The sequence below is a fragment of the Falco naumanni genome, chromosome W, assembly GCF_017639655.2.
Source record: "Falco naumanni isolate bFalNau1 chromosome W, bFalNau1.pat, whole genome shotgun sequence".
Taxonomy (NCBI): Eukaryota; Metazoa; Chordata; class Aves; order Falconiformes; family Falconidae; genus Falco; species Falco naumanni.
The window spans coordinates 9,770,186-9,791,807 of record NC_054079.1 but is presented as its reverse complement, the minus strand read 5'-3'; the positions used below and the strand labels follow the sequence as shown (position 1 = coordinate 9,791,807).

General features: G+C 38.3%; 1 protein-coding gene and 1 pseudogene across 1 annotated transcript in view; one reads left to right on the top strand and one right to left on the bottom strand.

The window, feature by feature from the left end:
* Positions 1–18,935, top strand: part of LOC121080340 (splicing regulatory glutamine/lysine-rich protein 1-like) — a 69,687-nt gene extending 50,752 nt beyond the window's left edge. The window contains exons 12-14 of the transcript XR_005825329.1: positions 1,157–1,271; positions 6,606–6,753; positions 18,571–18,935. The gene's annotated coding sequence lies outside the window, so the exon portion shown is untranslated. The remainder of the gene's footprint in view (positions 1–1,156; positions 1,272–6,605; positions 6,754–18,570) is intronic.
* Positions 11,708–20,179, bottom strand: LOC121080685 (annotated as a pseudogene).
* Between the last annotated feature and the right edge of the window lie 1,443 nt (positions 20,180–21,622).

The window sequence follows — 21,622 nt, the reverse complement described above, 5'->3', positions numbered from 1 at the left end:
GAAACATGCCTTATGAAAATTAATAGTTAAGGATGGTAGCCTTACTAGCTAACTTATCACGTGTAAGTCAATATGAAGCACATTGTTATATTGTATGTGAATTAATGATTCCCTTACAAAAAAATTTTTAAAGGCAAACAAACAACAAAAAAAAGAAAATGCACCAAGCACATAAATTTCCTCCCTACCCCACCCCAACTCATATTTTCTTACAAATGCTGTATTTTCTCATTTTGCTTTGTAAATACTGTGCAAATCTCTAAAGTATTTAAGTTATATCTATTCATATTAGGTGTTTTATGGTTCCCCTCTTCCTAAAAAGCCACCACTGGAGAACTAATATTCTGCAAAATGCCTATCTCTGCAGAGGGTAGCTCATTTTGAAACCAGTAGCATAGCACAATAATAAAGTTCCTGCTTGCTCCGCCAGGATTATGTGCATCATCTATTAAATGTGTACATCTTCCACTGGAAGCCCATTGCCTTCATTGTTAATAAGTTTGCATACTGTGCTGCCATGTCAGGTTGTTTGGTTTTGCACTGTATAAATGAGATGAAATTGAGTGGAGATTTTGAGAACAGTGTATGATAGCTGCATTGTTTTAAATGTAATTTCATTTGAATCAGCCTTTATTTGAAAATGTGACCCATAATTGCTCAGAAAAGTGATGATATGGTGCTATTTTGCTAAGACCGTGTAAAGCACTTACGTGGAAGCTTCCATTAGCAACCACAGTTATTTCACGACAGTGTTTCTGGAAAGCAGATAGGATTTTTCTTTGGATTTTAAAATAAAAAGGTAGCAGAAGACAGCTGCTGGTGGATGAAGCAGGATTCCAAGCTCAAAATAGAACTGGCTGTAACTTAGATAAATTCATTTAAGTAAATGGTAAACCCAGCTGTGAGGGATGAAATTTTTCTTGCAAACACTGTTAGTATGGTGTGTGAAAAATAATAAAAAAAAACCAACATTAAAAAAACCCAAACACCCTCTCCCCCCAAAAATCCCCAAACAAACAAACCAAAACCAAAACAAAACTAAACCAAAACTAAGGGGGAAAAAGCATTTAAGCTGGAAACTAGAAACATCTGAACAATGCCTGAGAAATTGGTGAGATATGTGTTCTGCCTGCTAATTTTTTAATTGAAATTTCAGATAGATACATCTGAACCACCTTTAAATTAGATGGCTAACAGTGGTAACCTACATACAGCTTGGATTCTGAAATGAGCTGACTGTGGGACCAGAATGTATTTACTCTGCTGTTAAGGTAAATTCTGTCGTCTGAAGCATGCTTGTTGTTGTTTGCTAGTGTTCTCCAGTCCAGTTACATCTAAGGCAATACCTGAAATTATTTTGAAACTCTGCAAATCTATTTGTTATGTGGTAGTTTATCTGTGTTGCCCTTAGCCTGAACTGGTATTTTGTAGTAGTTCTTAGATTTAGGAATTTCTGTTTTTTTTTTTTTTTTCCTTTTGGTCTAAGGAAGAGATAATAAGTAAAGGGTGCTTTGTATGATACAAATGTTTATATAATGCATGCTTGTCCTTATTACTGTGACCAGTTTTGGGTTTTTTTTATTCGTGTGTGATTGTTGCAAGCAGTAATGCCATAGTGATGTGTGTATCTTCTACTTTTAGGTCTGAAACATCTCTGCATCACTGTCTTTGTTAGTTTGTAATGTTTTTTTTTTTGTTAGTTTGAAAATTGTGTTATAATGGTAAACCAAATAATACTAAAACCACAAATTCTGAACGACAAAGTATTGCAGATTGGGGCATATTATGGATCCCACCTGCCACTTGGTGATACCTTCAGTTTTATAGCAATGGATTATTGCCTCTGGTTTTGTAATTTTAAAAGTGAGAATTTGACTTAATGACACTAATGCTGAGATTTGTAAATGGCTAAAATAATGTAAATCAGTAGGTGATCAGTTCAGAGAGATGTAGTTTTCTCACCAGAGAATGGAGTGTGGACAGTTGAAATTTATAGATACTATTGGTGTTATTACCTAAAGAGAATCTAAAACTTAACTTTGTTTGCTATTATGTAACAGGAAAAAATTTTCAGCCTGTACCTTAGGTTTATTTTTATACGTTGAAAAGTTTAATTAAAATAATATTGAAAACAGTCAAGCATCATTCCTCTCCCTGCCTCCCACAAGTTTAGAAGAGCACAAAGGGATGCATAACTGTCCAAGCCTGCTGGCTCCACTATTGATTCATCTTCCGACTTAGTTACACACGGGAGATGTAAAATGCCTAATATTTAGTGATCAAACATCTCTGGCTATGTTAATATGATTATTTATACCATGTAAACTGTTGCTGCTGCTTGGTGCTTAGCTTAGGAAGTTGTGACAATGTTTGGAGGGGTGGGGGTGTATGTTTGGGGTTGTTTTGTTGTTTGGCTTTTTTTTTTTTTTTTGAGAACTGCATATGATTCAGTCTCCCCATTCCTTTTTGTATTATGAAGGTGTGAACTTGAAGGATTAATAGTTATAGAGGACTTCATGTGTAGAAGTGGGTTAGTTGCAATGTGAGACAGAAGAATGAGTAGTTTGCAATGAGGCCCTGCTGTTATAGGGATGCTTAGGCAGGATGCTGATTTGGGGCTTATACAGAAACTTGGCTTTACCACTGTAATTTGATAATCTTGAACATGATATTTCAGAAAGCTGGTGGTGGGTTGGTCCTCTACATCACCCATCACCAGGGCTGGAGTAGCTGCAGCTAGTTGCTAAACCCTAACCAAGATCAGAACCATATTCAGCATTCCTAGCAATAGAATCAGGACCAGCAATTGGCTGGTTTCAACATCCCAAGGATATTCAAAATTTTCAAAATGTTTAAACACTTATGTAATTAGCCTGGAGGAGAAGGGAAAGATGTCTCTCCCATAGGTTTGCTCTCTGAGGAGAAAAGGCAAAAGGTGTAATTATTAATAGTTCCAGATAGATGGCTCCTGAAGTACGTAGGTGACTGCAGTGCTGAGTACATAGACCAGATTAGTTTCACAACCAATGATTCTAGCATATCACAAGCCAGTATTGCAAAGTACAACAAAGCGAGAACCTTGGCCTAGGCCCCAATGGTGATAAATACCAAAACAGCGAATGTATACTGTAAGGTGTTACATAATGCAACTCTGAGACCAAGCACAATAACTCTGAGAACAAATAAATCAACATGGTGACCAGTGACTATTAAATCAATACAATGTGTATTGGCTCTGGCTGAGATGGAGCTAATGTTGCCCACAGCAGCCCTCACAGTGCTGTGCTTTGTATTGGTAGCCAGAAAGGTGGCGATAACACACCAGTGTTTTGGCTACTGCTGAGCAGTGCTCCCACAGCATCAAGGCTGTCCCTCCAACCTTTCCCCCTCACCAGTAGGCTGGGGGTGGCAAGATCTTGGGAGGGGACATAGCCAGGACAGCTGACCCAAAGTGACCAACGGGATATTCCATACCATATGATGCCTGCTAAGATATAAAAGATAAGAGAAAGGAGGAGGAAAGGGGGGGGGGGGGGGGGCATTCATTATTTACGACATTTGTCTTATGGAGCAACCGCTAAGTGTACTGAAGCCCTGCTTCCTGGGAAGTGGCTAAACATTGCCTGCTGATGGGAAGTAGAGAATAACATCTCTTGTTTTCTTTTGCTTCTGGGTGCACGACCTTTGCTGTTCCTTCATTAAACTGCCTTTATCTTGACCCACAAGTTTTTTTTCATCTTATTTTCTCCCCATCCCCCCTTCTGTTGAGGAGGGGAGTGATAGAGCAGCTTGGTGGGCACCTGGTGTCCAGCCAAGGTCTAACCACCAGAAATTAATGCTCAAATTAATCTCAATCCTTTGTACCCCACATTGGGTGCCAAAAAGGACTGTTGTGGTTTAACCCCACCAGGCAACGAAGTATCACACAGCTGCTCATTCACACACCCCATCCCCAGTGGGATGGGGAGAATTGGAAAAAGGTAAAACCTGTGGGTTGAGATAAGAACAGTTTAATAATTGAAATAAAGTACAATATAATAAAAATAATTATAACAACAATTGTAATGAAAAGGAGAGAGAAAGAGGGAGGAATTAAACCTAAGGGAAAAAAACCCAAGTGATGCACAATACAATTGCTCACCACCCACTGACTGATGCCCAGACAGTTTCTGAGCAGTGATTGGTGGCTCCTGGCCAACTCCCCCCAGTTTATATACTCAGTATGATGTTCTATGGTATGGAATATCCCTTTGGCTGGCTCTGCTTCCTCCCAGCTTCTTGTGCACCTGCTCATTGGCAGAACATGAGAAGCTGAAAAATCCTTGATTTAGAGTAAGCACTACTTAGCAATAACTAAAAACATCAGTGTGTTATCAACATTATTCTTATACTAAGTCCAAAACACAGCACTGTACCACTACTGAGAAGAAAATTAACTGTCCCAGCTGAAACCAGGACATATGTGTTAGAAGTTTGCATTTGATTACAATGCAACATCATAGCTGATTAAATGTATTTGTTTAAACTGTTTCTTTTTGGGGAAAGGGTAATTTAAAATATTTGGGAGCAGGAAGGTGCTTAATCTAAACCAAAAGAAAATTAAGTAGATCTGAACTATGTAGTCCTTACTCTTTGACTGCAATGAGGTAGGAACTCCAAAAGATATGGGAACTACAGAAGAGACGGAAACTGTAAGGTTGGATTCTGCTGACATGGCAGTAGGCAGAGTACCATGGTGCCAGTAATGCAACACTGGGCTTCCCAGGCAGTATGTTTCAAGTTCCTTGAAACTTTCCAATAACCAACCAGTATTTAAAAAAAAAACAAAACACAAACACCAAACAAAACCAACCCACAGCCTTATAAAAGATGTTGTCTTTAGAAGATGAAAAAGTAGCATTCTCTGTTATACTTGTAACTGGTTCTCCAGTGTTGCTTCTCCACATGCTAGGATTAGCATACCTTTTTACCAGATCTGGACAGCAGAGACTGAGTCACAGTATTACAAACAAAATAAAATCACTATTTGCCAATAAAATATTTGATGGACACAAAAGGCTGGATTTAAAGTAACGTTCACTGCAATTCTGTAACTTCAAATACACAAATATGGAAACAGAGGAGAAACTGATGCTTTGTGAAATGTAAGAGTAAAAACATTTTTACAGCAAATGGCATCAAAGCAATTGTATATCAGGTTTGAGTACACACACAACTCTTTGGAATTGCAGATGACTCAATCATTCCAATTGAGATATGGCCCATATATAGTGAATTTAAGTAAACTGCTGGAGCTTGGCTTTTCTTATTTACTTTTTGCAAAATCCTGAGGGTCTTCTGACCAAGGTTGAATGGGCATTGAAGTAGGGTGAATAGAATCTTGTTCCACTGGCTTGCATTTAAACTGTTTTTGGAGCCAGGACTTTTCTCAGTGTCTACAAAATCTCTATGTTGGTAGTGGAAATATTTTTTCCTAGTAGGATCTTTAATAGCTATGTTAATTTTCATTGAGTCGGTGTACATAAATTTTATCTTAATTTTTCCACAAATACTCTGTAGGATTGGAAGAATGTATGACCCAGCATAACTGGAGCTAGCACATATTCACATTGAAGTTCTAATTTGTTATTGCTTTTTTAGCTATGAGGTACTAAGCCATGCAGTGTTGAAAAGCTACAGTGTGCTCTGTGCCTATATAGATTGTTTGTTTTATGGGCATTGGCAGTTAAAACTGGTTTGACACAGCTATGATAATTAAAAATTGCAGAAACACAGGTAGCCTCCTTTCCAAAAGTTCATTTCAAGACAGAATGTAACCCACTCACCAAAGCCATCCAGATACCGAACGCAGCCAGTGTCATACCAAAAAGGAATTACTGAGTCTTATGGATCCTAATTCTGGTGACTTCCAGTAACCATTCAGTTGAAATAAATACCAGAATGGTTATTTAATTGCTACTCACAAGAAAGATGAAGGTTGCTAAATAGCTGGGTACCTTGGCTTGAACTGCTACCAGCAAAGTTAAACAGTAGCAGTTACTATTTGGGAAAGGTCAGAGACTACTTATGAGAGCCTTATGGTTCTGCTATACATTTCCATACTAGCCATCCATCAAAAACTGGCTGCAGCCTGCAGTTTTCCAGGTAAAGTAACATGTCTACTATTCTCCAGTCTGCCTAGACCCCAGTGTCTCCAGTAAGGACCTGAACCTGTTTCATCACAAATTCCCTGACTGTTGCTGTGCCTGTTGTTCCTTAAGATTTTTTCTTTGTCCTGCCTGTGTACCACTTCAACAAATCCAAATTACTTCCTTGGTTGGTTTGTTTCTGTAAAGTTTCTGACCTGGCCCAGGGAAGGCTTTGTGCTGGGAAACACTGAAGGGGTCTCTGAGGATGGGTGATGTGATTGAAAGTTTCTAGCACTGCAGATTGTTTTCAGTTTTATTAATTAAACTAGTCCTTTCACTGTAGAAATAAAATAGATATGGGAATAAGATTTCCCCCCATAGAACATGGAGTGATTTGTCTTAGTGGCAACCTTCTGTAAACAGTGCTCAGAGGTCATTGATGCAAGTTGTCCTGTTTTATTACCTACTTTCATACAGATCCCATCAACACAGTACTAGAACACAGTTAACATCATTCCAGCAGTAGACATACAGTTCTTCAAGAAAACAGTGCCATCGAGAGAGAGAGAAAAAGGCAAATCAAAAGCCTGTGACAGAGTCAAAAGCTCCAAGACAAGTGTCTTTTGTAAGTAGAGGGCTTTGATGAAATGCTTCGTTATTTTACAATTTTTGTATCAGTAACTGGGGTTGACTCAGATTGACAGGATCCCCCTGTGCTCTCTGCTTTCAAGAGGACTCTGTTAAGTGCAGGTGCCATTGTACCATAAAGGTGGCTAAGGTTGCCAAAGTACCCCAAAGGCTTAAGTTTTTAGGGGATTTATAGATAATCTGTAGTTATTATTATATTTGGTAGTTAATACAGAGTGAAAAAACTCTGGAATATTGTGGTCACTGCAGTCTCCTGTTCCAGGCTGAGTGGCTGTATATCTTACATCTGAAACACTGTAATAATTTTCAGTGCTGTCTAGCTACTGCACTGTAGTCTGACCTTAAGTATAAAAAGTGTAGAAAAATATATCTCCGTGTCCATACTACATTAAAGTATGCAAGAAAAAAACTGATCTACTCTGGGTACCAGAAAAATTCGGTATGTACTAACTTTGCTCTTTGATGTACTCACTACCATAACTATACTCTTTTTGGTGTCACAGCTGACTCAGTAATGTGCCATGACTTGGTGCTCACAAGTCTCTTTTTCTTGGTTACCTACCTAGCTTTTGAGTCTGTGTTATTAGATACACTTTAGAAATGTGTTTACTGAGAAGAATTTGTTTTCAGGAACATAGGTATGGAAGCACTCCTGTCATGAAACAGATTTGGCATGTTTGTCTAATTCTTTCTCTGGCATCATGCACTATGCTGCTGGCAACCAAGGTATTTAGCCTTATCTAGGCTATATGAAAATGGTCATATCCTGACCATTTAAATGGTAACATACAGCCAGCTGTTATCCTTTGTTATTTGAATATAGGGCAAATTCATTTACCTTTTGTGTTCACCAGTTTTACCTCATTGTTCATTATTGTCCTATACGGTGATGCTGGATATTTTTTTAAATCATCAACTACTGCTCAATAGACAGGCCATATTAGGGACTGAACACTACATTAATTTATCTGTAATTATAAAATGCTAAAACACTGTAACTCTGCAATATAATACCCCATGATATAAATCGCTATGCTGTCGTGGTTTAACCCCAGCCAGCAACTAAGTACCATGCAGCTGCTTGCTGGCTCCTTCCCCTCCCCGATGGGATGGGGAGGAGAATCAGAAAAAGGTGGGTTGAGATAAGAACAGTTTAATAATCAAAATAAAGTAAAATATTAATAGAAGTAATGAAAAGGAAAAAAAGAGAAAGGAATAAACCCCAAGAAAACCAAGTGATGCACAATACAATTACTCACCACCCACTGACTGATGTCCAGCCAGTCCCTGAGCAGCAATTGGTGTGTCCTGGCCAACTCCCCCCAGTTTATATACTCAGCATGACATCCTAAGGTATAGAATATCCCTTTGGGTAGTTCGGGCCAGCTGTCCTGGCTCTACTCCCTCCCAGCGTCTTGTGAACCTGCTCACTGGCACAGCATGGGAAACTGAAAAGTGCTTACCCTAAGTCAAGAACTATTTAGCAACAACTAAAATATCAGTGTGTTATCAACATTATTCTCATCCTAAATCCAAAACACAGCACTGTACCAGCTACTAAGAAAATTAACTCTATCCCAGCTGAAACCAGGGCATATGCTTCTGTGCCTCCAGTCCTACAATGAAGTGTCTAATCTTTTACAATGTTTAAATTCTCACTAATGCTAACAGTGGTCATCTAGAGCTATGCTGACAAAAAATAATAAATAATTCAAAAATGCTATGGCATTTATGGTCCCGAGCCTTTATATTTGCAATTTCACTCAATGTAGCACACATCAACAATACTGAAGCTAAGAACACTACTGAAACCACTTGAACAGTACTATATCACATGAAATAACTTGCATGTGTATTAGTAGAGGTAGCCTTCTGCAGTCATTATACATCTGTATATGCACACTTTTTAAAACTGGTTTTGGTAGGTGCAGAGTAAGAAAAAATGAATTCAATGTTTACAGGGATAAATAAGTTACTGAAGGTATCAACTCCACCAGGAAGATAAGTTGTTCTGAGCAGAAATGAAAGAAATATTATAGGCAGGGAGCATGGATATTTCTTAGGTTTTGGAAATGGACACATTAGGCTGTGTTCAGATGACTAATTGATAATGATTGTATATGATTTGAGGACTTTATTGTCTATAACAACTGTTCATTTCAGCTCCTCTACTAGATATTGCAAGTACCAACAGCTCTGCTAATTTCAGGATCATGTGTGTTCTCCTAAATTCAAATCAGGCAAAGTCACCTGACTGAAGTTAAACAAATAAAGGAATATATTTAAAAGATTGTTCAAACCTTTGAGGTGGTTTGGGGAGTGCTCCTGTTACTCCTTTCAAGGAGTAGAAGTAACAAGCATGGGTGGTAACAGGTACATTGCTTTGTGCGAAAAAATGCATTTTAACTGCTAAGAAAAAACAATGCAAAACCCACAGTGAAATATAGGTTGGTCTTTGCCAGTCCTAACAGACATAGAGATATATAAATAAAGAAAACTGAATATAAATAAGGAAAGTGAACAAAACAGGTTTTGTTATGGGGCTTCACTGAATCAATCAAGTGGGGGAATTGCAATTTTTTTGAGCTTTTTGCAAGCATGGCTATTCTATAACTCATACTGCCTAATAAGCATTGAAATATTTGTGTGAATGTGACTCATCCTTAACTTTTAATGAGAGAATTTTAGATGTCCACCTAAGGAGACTCCAGTGCTTAGGGTACAGTTGATTAATTTCTTTCTCCACAAAATAATGTTAATAAAATGCTCCATAAACTAGAGATGACAGTAAATAAACTGGATCTTCTAAAATAACTGCAAACCATTAATGCCTACAGAGTTCATAGCTGAGAACCTCTTGTAAGCTGGAAAACCAGTTCAGACTCCTTGCATCATGGAGATACATGATGGAATCACATAGAGCATACTAAGGAAGTCCCTTTTTGACCCTATATTCCAATGACACCTCCTCTATGCAAGCTTTGGGGGGATGACTAACTGAACTATTGTCCTGGTTTTAGCTGGGATAGAGTTAATTTTCTTCCTAGTAGCTGGTACAGTGCTGTGTTTTGGATTTGGTGGGAGAACAATGTTGATAGGACACTGATGGTTTTAGTTGTTGCTGGGTAATGTTTATATTAAGTCAAGGACTCTTTGGTTCCTTGGGCCCTGCCAGCCAGAGGGCTGGAGGGGCACAGGAAATTGGGAGGGGACACAGCCAGGACAGGTGACCCAAGCTAGCCAAAGAGGTATTCCATACCATATGGTGTCATGCTGGGTATATAAACTGGGGGAAGAAGGAAGGGGGGGACATTTGGCATTATGGCATTTGTCTTCCTGAGTAACCGTTATGTGTGATGGAGCCCTGCTTTCCTGGGGATGGCTGAACACCTGCCTGCCCATGGGAAGTAGTGAATGAATTCCTTGCTTTGCTTTGCTTGCACATGTGGCTTTTGCTTTACCTATTAAATTGTTCTTATCTCAATCCACGAGTTTTACATTCCTTTCCGATTCTCCTCCCCATCCCTCTGGGTGAGGGGGAGTGAGCGAGTGGCTGCGTGGTGCTTGGTTGCCAGCTGAGGTAAAGGTTTAACTTTGTGCCCCATGTTGGGTGCCAAAAAGGACTCTCACTGTTTAACCCCGGCTGGCAACCAAACACCACATAGCCGCTTGCTCACTCCCCCTCATCCAGAGAGATGGGGAGGAGAATTGGAATGGAATGTAAAACTCAAGGGTTGAGATTAGAACAATTTAATAGGTAAAGCAAAAGCTGCACACACAAGCAAAGCAAGGAATTCATTCACTACTTCCCATGGGCAGGCAGGTGTTCAGCCATCCCCAGGAAAGCAGGGCTCCATCACGCATAACGGTTACTCGGGAAGACAAATGCCATAATGCCAAATGTCCCCCCCCCTTCCTTCTTTTTCCCCCAGCTTATATATTCAGCATGATATCATATGATGTAGAATACCTCTTTGGGTAGCTTGGGTCACCTGTCCTGGCTGTGTCCCCTCCCAATTTCCAGTGCCCCCCTAGCCCTCTGGCTGGCAGGGCCCAAGGAACCGAGAAGTCCTTGACTTAGCACACTGATGTTTTTAGTCGTTTCTGGGTAATGTTTATACTATCAACATTGTTCTCCCACCAAATCCAAAACCAGCACTGCACCAGCTACTAAGAAGAAAATTAACTCTATCCCAGCTGAAACCAGGACAACTATCTGTTCAGCTCCTGAAGACTGTTCAACATATTGTCATTGCATACAGTGTGAAATTGTATCTTCAACTACATCTTGTAACAGAATGTAAATGAATTTCTATGTATAGATACATATAGAAATAGCCTTATTTTAATGCAAGTAAAAACTCAAGTAATAATAATGATACATAGTATGATCTTCACTTACACAACACTATTAATCTAAGATTAAGTGCTTTACATAGATGGATAAGCATCATTCTCCATTCCTAAATTCCAAGGCCTCTCACACTTTTGTTTGGCCAACTTTGATCAACTGGAGAGCTTCTTTGGACTGGTAGACACTTTTGCTGGAATTTTTACTGAAGAGCTTATCAGACCTGAAAATCAGATCTTGAACTGATCACACTGATTTGAGAACTCTCCTGATGACTAGAACAACACTTTAGAGTAGAAGCCTTGAAATGTATTCCTGAGTGCCCTGGATCTAAGCAACTAGCAAGATATACCTTACTGGAAGGTTTTTCATACAGTTCTCTGAAAGTTTTGTCTGTGTGAAGACAGTAGGAGTTTCCACAGAATGACTGTGGTGAAATAGCTAATCTATTTCACCAAGGAAGCTTATGGAAATAGAGAAAAACTATTGTCACAAGCTCACTGACATATATGGTCCTAATGGTTCCATTCAAGAATCAGAGTTTTTGGGAACTTGATTTTATGGTATGGGAAACTATCAAGATGCTTCAGTTCAAATTTACTTGTCCCATCAAAGTTGGTCCAGATGGCAAAAATATCAACTGGCTTTGCTTGAGGTAGTCTTGGGGAGAAAAAAATCCCTGATGCTCAGTTTGTGCTGGCTTACTGCTTAGTTCCATTTCCAGATGAGGTTGAGCAGCTCTTGCAGGCAGCGTCACTGTCAGACTCATAAAGACTTTCTGGCTGAACTCCATGTTGGTGTTAGTCATTCAAGAGTGGTACTGTAATGGAAATGATTCCCTCCTTTTTGGTTGTAACTGCTTTTTCAGGGATTTCTTTGTGCCTTAGGCTTATGTCTATGTTATTCCTAGGTTCTTCTGACTGACAAGTGTCATACTTGCTGTCTTCTCCACCATCTGTAAAGAGGTCTCACTTCAAAGGAGCCTTTGACTCATGCTCTATGACATAAAGGCTGGTGGTATCATTGTCTGGCAGGGCCTGAAGCAGTGATCTTGAAATGGCTTTCTAATTAGTCTGCAAGACAAATCAAAAAGAAAGACTCTAATTTCAGTATCGTACTTTTGCAAAGTGCAATTGGCAATTTAATGAAACAAATGCCAGAAGAATAAAGCTGAGACAGGCAGCCTGGTCTGGCCTATATAATATGGCTAACATCCATTTTGTCTCATATTCAGTGGTTTTAGAAACATGAAAGAAAATATTTATTTCCCTAATTCAGAAGATCATCTTCTCTTCTCTTTTAGTATTTAATCAAAGTTTTTCTTGCTTTTACACATGCTCAAGACAAAATGTAGTGGTAATAAAATGTAAGCTTCACAATGTTTTGTTCCAAGTCCCACAGTTTTCAAAAAGTTTAACCAATAAAAATGCAGTCAATAAAAAGGCAGCAGCTTGAATTGAACAGCAGCCAAAATAGCTTTTGATATCAGCCTCTGCAAGCAGTTTGTTATTCACCTTAATGCCATGTTGTGATCCAAGTATACCTTGTGTTACAAGTTTTTGCAAATTCTGGATGATTAAATGGAGAACAGTTTGCGACACAAAGCATCCTTCTTTTCCACTTAGATTGTTCTGCTGGCTTTTCCGACTTTTCCTGTAATATTTTTTTAAATTACAACCAGGTTGGTATATTCTCTGATATAAGTATTAGCTCCCCCCCCCCAGTTGTTCTAAGTTTGTTTAAACTGTTATGGTTCTTTTGCAAGAAATAAATAAGGATGTATTAAGTTTTATTTTCTTTTTTACTACAATTTCTGTTCTGACTTCAAAAATGAATATGCTGTTATTTGAAATCTCAGCAATACCACATAAAATACCTTTATTTTTCTAACTGACACTTGTAATGGGATGAGTAGACACATCTCCATGGTCAGCATTTGTCTTATTTTGAATAAAGACCTATCTGATCTGTACCTCCATTATCTTGTTTATTATGAGTGGCAGCCTAATCTCTACACCTAACAAATCTAAAATAAGCCCTGTGTGAGCTTCTGTCTGAAAGAGGCACTAATGGGTGAAGAAGCAACATCTTTGAAGAATCTTGTCTAAACATGAAGAACAGGACATTGATTGGGTGACCATGTTAGTCACCATAGTTCATTTTCCTGATCTCTGTGTGCTGACTGAATTGAGAGTGTTCCCAGTTCCTCCTGCTGCTCTGTACAATGGGATGTTATTGCCTTAGATTGCAGTAATGAATCTTCTATCTGGATTTAAAGTACAAATTCTCTTGCCACCTATCTGGACTATAGATATGTTTCTGTCAAGAGTTTCTACATTGCTCAACTAAACTGACAGGGTTCAGTCTTGAAACAACCTACAAACAGAATAAATATAAAGAATATTGTAAAATTTACTAGTTGCCTCAGTTTTACAGTGCTCATTTGGGGAATACCTTTTTCCACATTTCACGAACTGTTCATAACATCAGATTACTTCTAGGCAATATATCTGATAACTGCTTTATTGTACTGTCTACTCACATAGAGCTTTTTCTCCTTCCCCCAAAACCCTTATCTGATATCTGTTATTTCTATTTCTGCCACATTATCAATGTTATATTTCTTTGCCAGACTTAGCTAATACAAGCTTCATTTCCTTTTATAGCTGCTTTGCCTCTGCAGGAACAGTTAAATGCATTTTAAATAGCTATATTTTGCTTTTAAAGTATTTATGTCAGTGGCACTTTGGTTCATAAAATCTATTTGTCCTTTCTATAACATGCAGCCTCAATGTATTTCACCTGTACTTCTTCACAATGGCAAATTATTATTTGAACCTATTAGATTATTTTGGCTGGTAGTTCTTACTCCTTTCTTGCTGAACTTCTGTCCTGCAATTCCACTCCCTCCTCCACCTAACCTTATTAGTACATTGAAACAGCTTCAAATCTTGCACTTTCTTTATTCAGCATTTAGGGAATTTCTCCCTTATAATAGATTCCTCATTTCCCTTTGAGAAGTCTCACTTTGAACAAGTTTTGAATCTGCAGATCTCCTACATTCTAAATGCATGGTGGAAAAGAACCAAGAAAATTAAGTGTAGTAATTTTTACTGGAGCTGTCAGTGAGGGACATCTGAATCCCAGAATTGAGAACTGGAAGTTGCCTGGTGCTCATAAGCAGATCAAGTTCTTTAACTGAACAAAACAGTGAAATTGCAATCTTCTAATAGCATTGTTTTTGAAACTGTCTTTGTACAGCTGTACATTTGTACATCTGATCCTCCTTTGTTCAGCATTGTCTGGCTTTGGCAAAATGATTATCTGAGACTACCTCTGAGCTCATCACTTCATCTACATTTAGGTGGAAGAAAGGAAGAAAGCAGGCAAGGAAGTCCTGATCTGGAATATGAAAGTCCAGAATTGCTCTGTCAAAGGAAGCAATGCTAATGTTCAGCTAAACTTTTGATTACCAGCAGCCTGTCAGAGTCTTTTGAAATTTTCTTGCTGATGATTTCATTCTGGTGTCGTATATTTAGATAGTGTCTGGCTGTAGATACCTTTGAGTTTCTGCCTGATCTTTGATTGTGCTCTTGCCTATTCCTATGTGAATACATAACTTTGAAGTCTCCAGTTCCTTGCCTTCAGCTTAGGTTGACACTGGCATATACTTCCTGTCATCATCCTAATGCTTAGGAAAAAGGGGAATGAGAAAGTGGCACACTTGTATCTCTACCTATCAGGATCCACAGAGAAATGTTTATTTCACTTGGTCACTTATTTAGGATAATTTTTCTCTGTCATGCTTTTGCCTTAGATAAAAGTCTGCTTTGTTAAAGGCTTGAGAAACTAGATCTACAAGTGCCAAATTAAGTTCAGGTCTGCCAGTAAAATCAAAGTGATTTTAAAACGAAAGCAGTACAAATAGCTGCTCCAAAAACATAATGGTTGGTGGTCTGAGACTTGGGAGATAAACTGAGGTGTCCTAGAGGAAGGACTTTTAGTCTAATTGGAGCAGAAGCATGTAAGGAGAGGAAGATGCAAGAAAGTCCACTATAAGGCAAAAGCAAATAACGTGGTCTCCATCAGCCTCCTAACAGCTAATTTCCAGGCACTTCTTCAGTCCTGAAGTTCAGGTATCCTTACCAAAGCATATGGGAAAGCTGTGGGCAAGGTTTGAACATGCTACTGAACCTTGGTGCCTTTTGACTAGTAGATGCTTCCTCAGACAGTTACCAGCTGACAAGCCAGAACCCCTGGATTGCTCTGAAAGCAGGTAGAGACTGAGGGGTGAGGAGTGGATTTCAGAAAACACCATATACATTACTTCCTTTGTGATGCTTTTGTGGAATTAGGCCACAACATGTGTTACTTTGTATTTTGAATAACTTGTACTTAATAATCCAGTTGTTGAAAACTGACTGGATATAAAACCTGAACTTCTCCCTTTAGACTTCATCTCCCCCCAATTCAGCTTTGCTTTGTTCTTTTAACAACCATACCTTTAAATATGCTTTATAATGTTCTCAAAAAGTCTGAGAACCTTTATTAAATTTAAAAGTGTGTACAGCCTCTGCCTAAACAACCACAGTCCCCCTCCTATATTTATAATATTACCCTAGCTTTCCAACTGTTGATATTAGACATTTACTAGGATGGAGTGTGAGAAGTCTAATAACTAGCATTACTAATTAATCAGTAGAAAAGATATCCATTGTATATTTTTTCCCAACATCAGAACAGTACTTGCCATATCCTGGATAGCACTGCTGTTTCTTGGATTTGGTACACTTGGCCAGTGTGATATTTTCAACCTATAAAGAAATAGTCTGAGTTTATTGTCAGCTTAAATGACTGACATTTCTTCTGCATTTAAATTAACTGCCAATTATGCATATATTTTATTGGCGTTTTCATGACCATCAAAACAAGGGGTTCTACAATGACTATTAAGCATAATACCAATTAAAAACTGAAGACCAAGCTTGGCAGTCTACATTAAAATCCTGAGTTAGTGAAGTTTAGCATCTTTGTTTAAGAACAAAGGAACTGCAGCGGGAGCTGATAATGTTGCCTCTGTGTTTATATCATTGCATATTCCTAATTTGCTATGATTTCCACAAAACTTCTGTCTTCCTTGAGGACTCAGACACATACAAAGAAGTTTGTTTTTAGTAAGTATTTGCTTCTGGGTTTCTACTTAGAAGTTTACTTTCCCTCAAAGAGCAATTTTTTTCTGTTTTTAGCTTCTGTGCAATGAAGCCAGTAGCCTGGAAAAAGTTTTCCCTACAACTGACAGGACAAGACATGCAGCTCCTGCTCTTTCCTGATAGTTTTGAGTTTGGCTCTTTCTGGGAGCTATTACAGTATCTCATTGTTTCACCTGACATGAACCTAAGCCCACCTTTACTAAAAACTTATACCAGTTGCTTCTGTTGTGGAGGAAGTGGGTTGTAAGGTATAGTTGAGTTTGCCAGTTGAGCCATACAAATTGGCCATACAAATGAGCTGGCTGCTCATTGACAGACCTCTCATCAGAGCCCTTTCTTTCAAGCCCCTTCCTTGTACCTAGGGACTCAGAAACAACAAATCCAGCAACAAGCTGCTATGCTCTCCAGCCTCCTTGAGCCACCCTCACCGTGGGCATCACCTTAGGCATTGTCCTCCCTGGCCCTTCTCAAGAGGGCAGGCCACGATGCCAGTATGTCCATTGCTTCCTGGGTTGCTGGTGCTGGCTGCTCTCCCCCCAAGCTAGCAGGAGCAGGCTGTGATTTTCCTGCAGAAGGGAAGCAGTGGAGTGGGATAATTTCAAAAGGAGTTTCTGCTGGGCTGACTATGATCCTATTGGCATCAGTCACCCCTGACTGCTTATTACCAGCTTCTGCAGGAGCAAAGAGAGACTCTTGGTATTTTTGAGCTGATCACCACCCTGTCAGCAGCTGCTGTCAGAGCAGCACCCTGTGACCTTTGGGCAATGACTCACCTCCATAGCAAAAAAACCCTCAACACAGCTTTGAGAGTCTGTGGGAGGTTATGTAGTCCATCATCCAGCCTCAGTATTTACTTCAGCGTTATTTGGTCTTTGAGTCAAATCTAGGCTTTATTAGCTGTAAAGTACTTTGCCTCTGTTTAGGCTGTGGTTTGAGGTGAAGCCTGAGGCTGTAGAGTTACTAGATCTTTTTGCTGATCCTATGAAGATGGCTGTTTGGCTAGTGAGTCCTTTTTTTTTTTACAAATTAAGCAGGCAATAAGATGAGATCCTTGGGACCCTTCATCTCAGTTCCAGGTACTCAATGCTACTATGTATTTCATTGCTACTTTATAGTGCTATGCTGGGCTTGTGTGTGCTGGTTTTTTTTCTAGTTTTCCAAGAATTCTTTTCTAATGGGCCCAGACAATGAAGTGTGATCTTATCTTTAACAAAATAAAGTTATTTCTGAGGCAAAAATTCTGTGTAGGTCTCAAGTTCTTGTCAGAAAGGCTAGATCAGATACTAAAATAAAACCTGAAAAGGAAAGTGCACAGCAGACTTCATGTAGAGTAAGTATGGTCTGTTTCCCAACAGCAAAGGCAGTTTAGCCTGATGTACAAGCTGAAGCAAGTTACATCGTGTGGTATGCCTTTCAAGTCACAGGTTGTACCATCTGTCTGTTCTGTCCTTTAACAGCTGCACTTTCAGTTTCTGGGGCTGGTGCTTTGTAAAAGGAGGGTAGTGTTCTAGGACATCAAAATAATAATATGAATGGTTGTATGAAGCTAGGTTTATGAGAAAATTAATATTAGAACTGATTACTATGCAAGCAATTTTTCTTTTAGTGGTAGTGTATGCCACTAATATTGTACCCCAGATTAATTTGAGGGGGGATATACTTTGTTACTGCAGAGAATAATTTCTCCTAAAATAAGAGGACCTCATCCATATCTTGTAGGCATCCTTGTTATTCTCTCTTCTCCCTACTCATCCATCCATTACTCCTTCTTGTTATGTGCTTATGTGTGTAATTTATACAGTTAATATCAAAATGTGCTTGAAGGAAACTGTTTAGATGGCAACATAAATAAATTCTAGCAGCATACACAAGTTTTTGTATTTCAGTAGAAAAGACATGATTATCAGTTGGGAATGAAAGAGCATAATAATCAAATGCACACTTTTTCCATATAACTATTTTCCACTGTGAGAAATGGTTGTTGAGATGGGAGGTAGTTGGATAACTGCATCAAAAGCAAAAGATTATAGATTTTTGACAAAGTATTTTAATCAGCTTATAGTGGTTTGTAATTGCTCTCACTATGTAAATGAGTGGGGTGGTTTTGTGCTGTGTGCTTTTTGAGTTGAGTTGCTTTTAATGACAGAAAAGGTCCAGTGCTATGAAACTCGAGGTTAAGTAAAAAGGAAGTGCTGATAACAGCTTCAGTCAATATTCCTTTCTTACCTTTTAGGCACCAGAGAACAAGTGATGGGTGCAAAAAACAGAATGAACATCATGCTGAAGCAAAGGCCAGTCACAAAACCTTCAAACTCTTTTTCTGATGGGAAACAGAGAGATTGAATCAGACTTATGGTATCAAGTATAGAGAGCCTATATTGCCTCCATGAGAGAAATATTTCAAACAGAACTCAAATCAAACTTTATACATGGTTTGGGATTCCTGTAAGTGAAATCTAGTTCAAACAAGACTTGGGATTTTGGGGGTAGGGTCTGAGGCTTTCAGGTTTGTATTTTTAAGATATCTAGATATATGGTGCTGAGTTTTTAAATCCACCATCCAAAGACAAACGGTTTATAATAAAAGAAATATTCCTACTCCCCGTGTTATTGTGTGAGTTCTTGCTTGTTTAATGATACTGTCCTAGCCCATTTATTCTTCTTTAAGCTTCAATTGAGTGAAGCTGTGGTCAAACCAAAAAAGGGTCTACTGCAGTGGTAGATTTAGTCTAATGTATTAAAAAAAAAAGAGAGTCCATGTTTAGCCAACTGTATATGATACAATATATGAGACTTCATAAACATAACTGTATTGATCTTAGCCTATCTAGCCACCTTTGAAACAAGCAAACTCTTGCCAGTGAACTATAGGACCTGTTACATAAAATGTACTTAAATTATTAGAAAACAAAAGATAACTTTGATTAGTTGTCTTGCACAATAAGAGCAACTGAAAGAGAGACTTTTTAGAATAGTTAATGGCTCAGGGGCTAACTGGAAAATGGTTCTACAAGATTGCTTGAGATTTTGCCAAGAACAGACTACTGAGCTTAACTAATCACAGATAGAATATTTAAACTGCTGAAATCTATGATAGGAATCTGCAATAAAGATATGTGAATATATAGCTAGCATAAAAAAGTCAGAAAACAGTTCATAGATGAGGAACCCTAGCTAGGCCTTCCCTGTATGTTGGGTAATGAAATATAGGCAGAGTTGTTCTGCGATATACAGTTTATCTGTAACAAAGAAATGATTTTGTGTGTTTGATATCATTAACTAAGGATTGAATAATAAATCTTGTGTATGAGCACTTTGTTACTCCTTAAAAAGCAGGAAAGGGTAGAGAATAATGCCATATATTGTGCATAAAGCAAAGATTCATGCAGGGTAACACAGATGCATAGAGCTTCCATGGTACCATATTTTGGAGTGTTGAAAGATTGTAAAAGAGTCACAGGTCCTTTGCCAGAATTAGTGAACCCTGAAATATGCACACAGTATATGGTCTTTTCCTTCAGTAAGATGGTAATTTGTGGTAGAAGAATTGAGAAGAACAGCTGAAACGAGAGGTTGGGGAACGAGATTATTAGATGAACTCTGATGGTTGAGTCTGTATCACTGTAGCTAACTGGGCAAAAGGCAACATTTCTGTACGCTAATTCACACCTGGAAGAAGCTGCACTGTGCATATCTTTTTGATGTGTACAAGATTTCTCCAAAATATTTATGTACATTTTGAATCCAAAGTTAAAAGCATGAGCTTCTAACATATCAAGGATGTTTAGGCAGCAAGTGCAGTAGGCTATGTATAACGCATGACAGGGAAACATACCTAACATCCTGAACAGTGAATACCCTTGTCTGTACACAGTTAAAATAAGGACTGGTTTTCACAGCAGTAATAGAATGAATGTCCATGTAAAGTCCTGTGTTTGTCATTACAGTAATGGGTAGTTATTTGCTTTGATTAATATCAGTGCTATTAGTGTTCAGTACAGAAAAAATTATTTGTATTCTGCTTCATCTACTTTTACGGATTTGGGTTCAACCTTTCTTTTTTGATGGTGCAGTGAGTTTTCCCCTGGCCAGAATAATATAACCATCGATGCTGTAGAATGCCTTTAACGTGGCAGAAATTACTTTTCAAGTTTGCCACTGAGAATTTAAGATTTTCATGGAAGTGGAAATGGCGTTGTACCCTATAGGCTTCTCTGTCCCAAATTCTCCAGTAAAATTCTTCTTCCTGCCTGGAAAATATGGCAGTTGAGTGTTGTCTCACTGTTTTATTTACTGATGGATGGGGAGTTCAGTCCTGGACACTCCCCTTCTGGTCTCCTCTTGTACTCTCTAATAGGTATGTGGGGTGGATTATAGCCCCCTGAAGACAGTGCCAAACCTCCTGCTAATGTTGCATACGTGAAGCTTTTTTTACTCTTTATGATCCTGTAAAGGCATATGCCAACATGAATTATAGAACTCGTTATTCTCCTTTGCTGGGTCTTAGGTGCTATTTGTCTTCCATAACATATCTTTAATTTTATTTGAAAGTCAGCATGTGTGAAGTTATTGCATTGTTATTTATGGCAAGAAGACTTTCCACTGCAGACCAGAAGGAAAATATTTATCAAAAGAGATATGGGGATTTTTTTTGTAAACTTAAGTGGTTTGAGCTTGTAACTATTAATTTATTTTGATGTGTAGAAGTTTAGTCCCTTGCAGTTAAAGATAAAAAGCTATCAATTTAAGAAAGTGTTTCTAAAAATGAAATTAATAAGTGTCTCTGAAAATGGGTAAGAAATACAAACTGCATTCCCTGCTAATTTAGTTCAAAAAAGAAATATATAATGTCTTAAGTCCTACAGTAATTCTCACTCAGTCAAGCTTGACTGAAATGCAATGAAATATAAAAATATTGTGACTGAAATCTTAATACCTCAGAAGCACTGAGAGTACATCTTCCTTTCAGTGTTACTAGAGAATTCTGTAGTAGTCTTAGAAATTTAAGCTTTAAGGAAAATTTTTCTTATAATCTCAAATTAAATATTGATATAGAGGAGGAGAATCGGAATGTAAAACTTGAGGACTGAGATAAGAAAAAATTAATAATTTAAATAAAATAAAAACAATAATTATAACAATTATAATGAAAATGGGGGAGAAAGGGAGAGAAATGAAATCCAAATGGAAGGGAGAAAAGAAAACAAGTGATGCACAATACAATTGCTCGCCACCTGCTGACTAATGCCCAGCCAGTCCCCAAGCAGCAATCTGCAGGCCCCAGC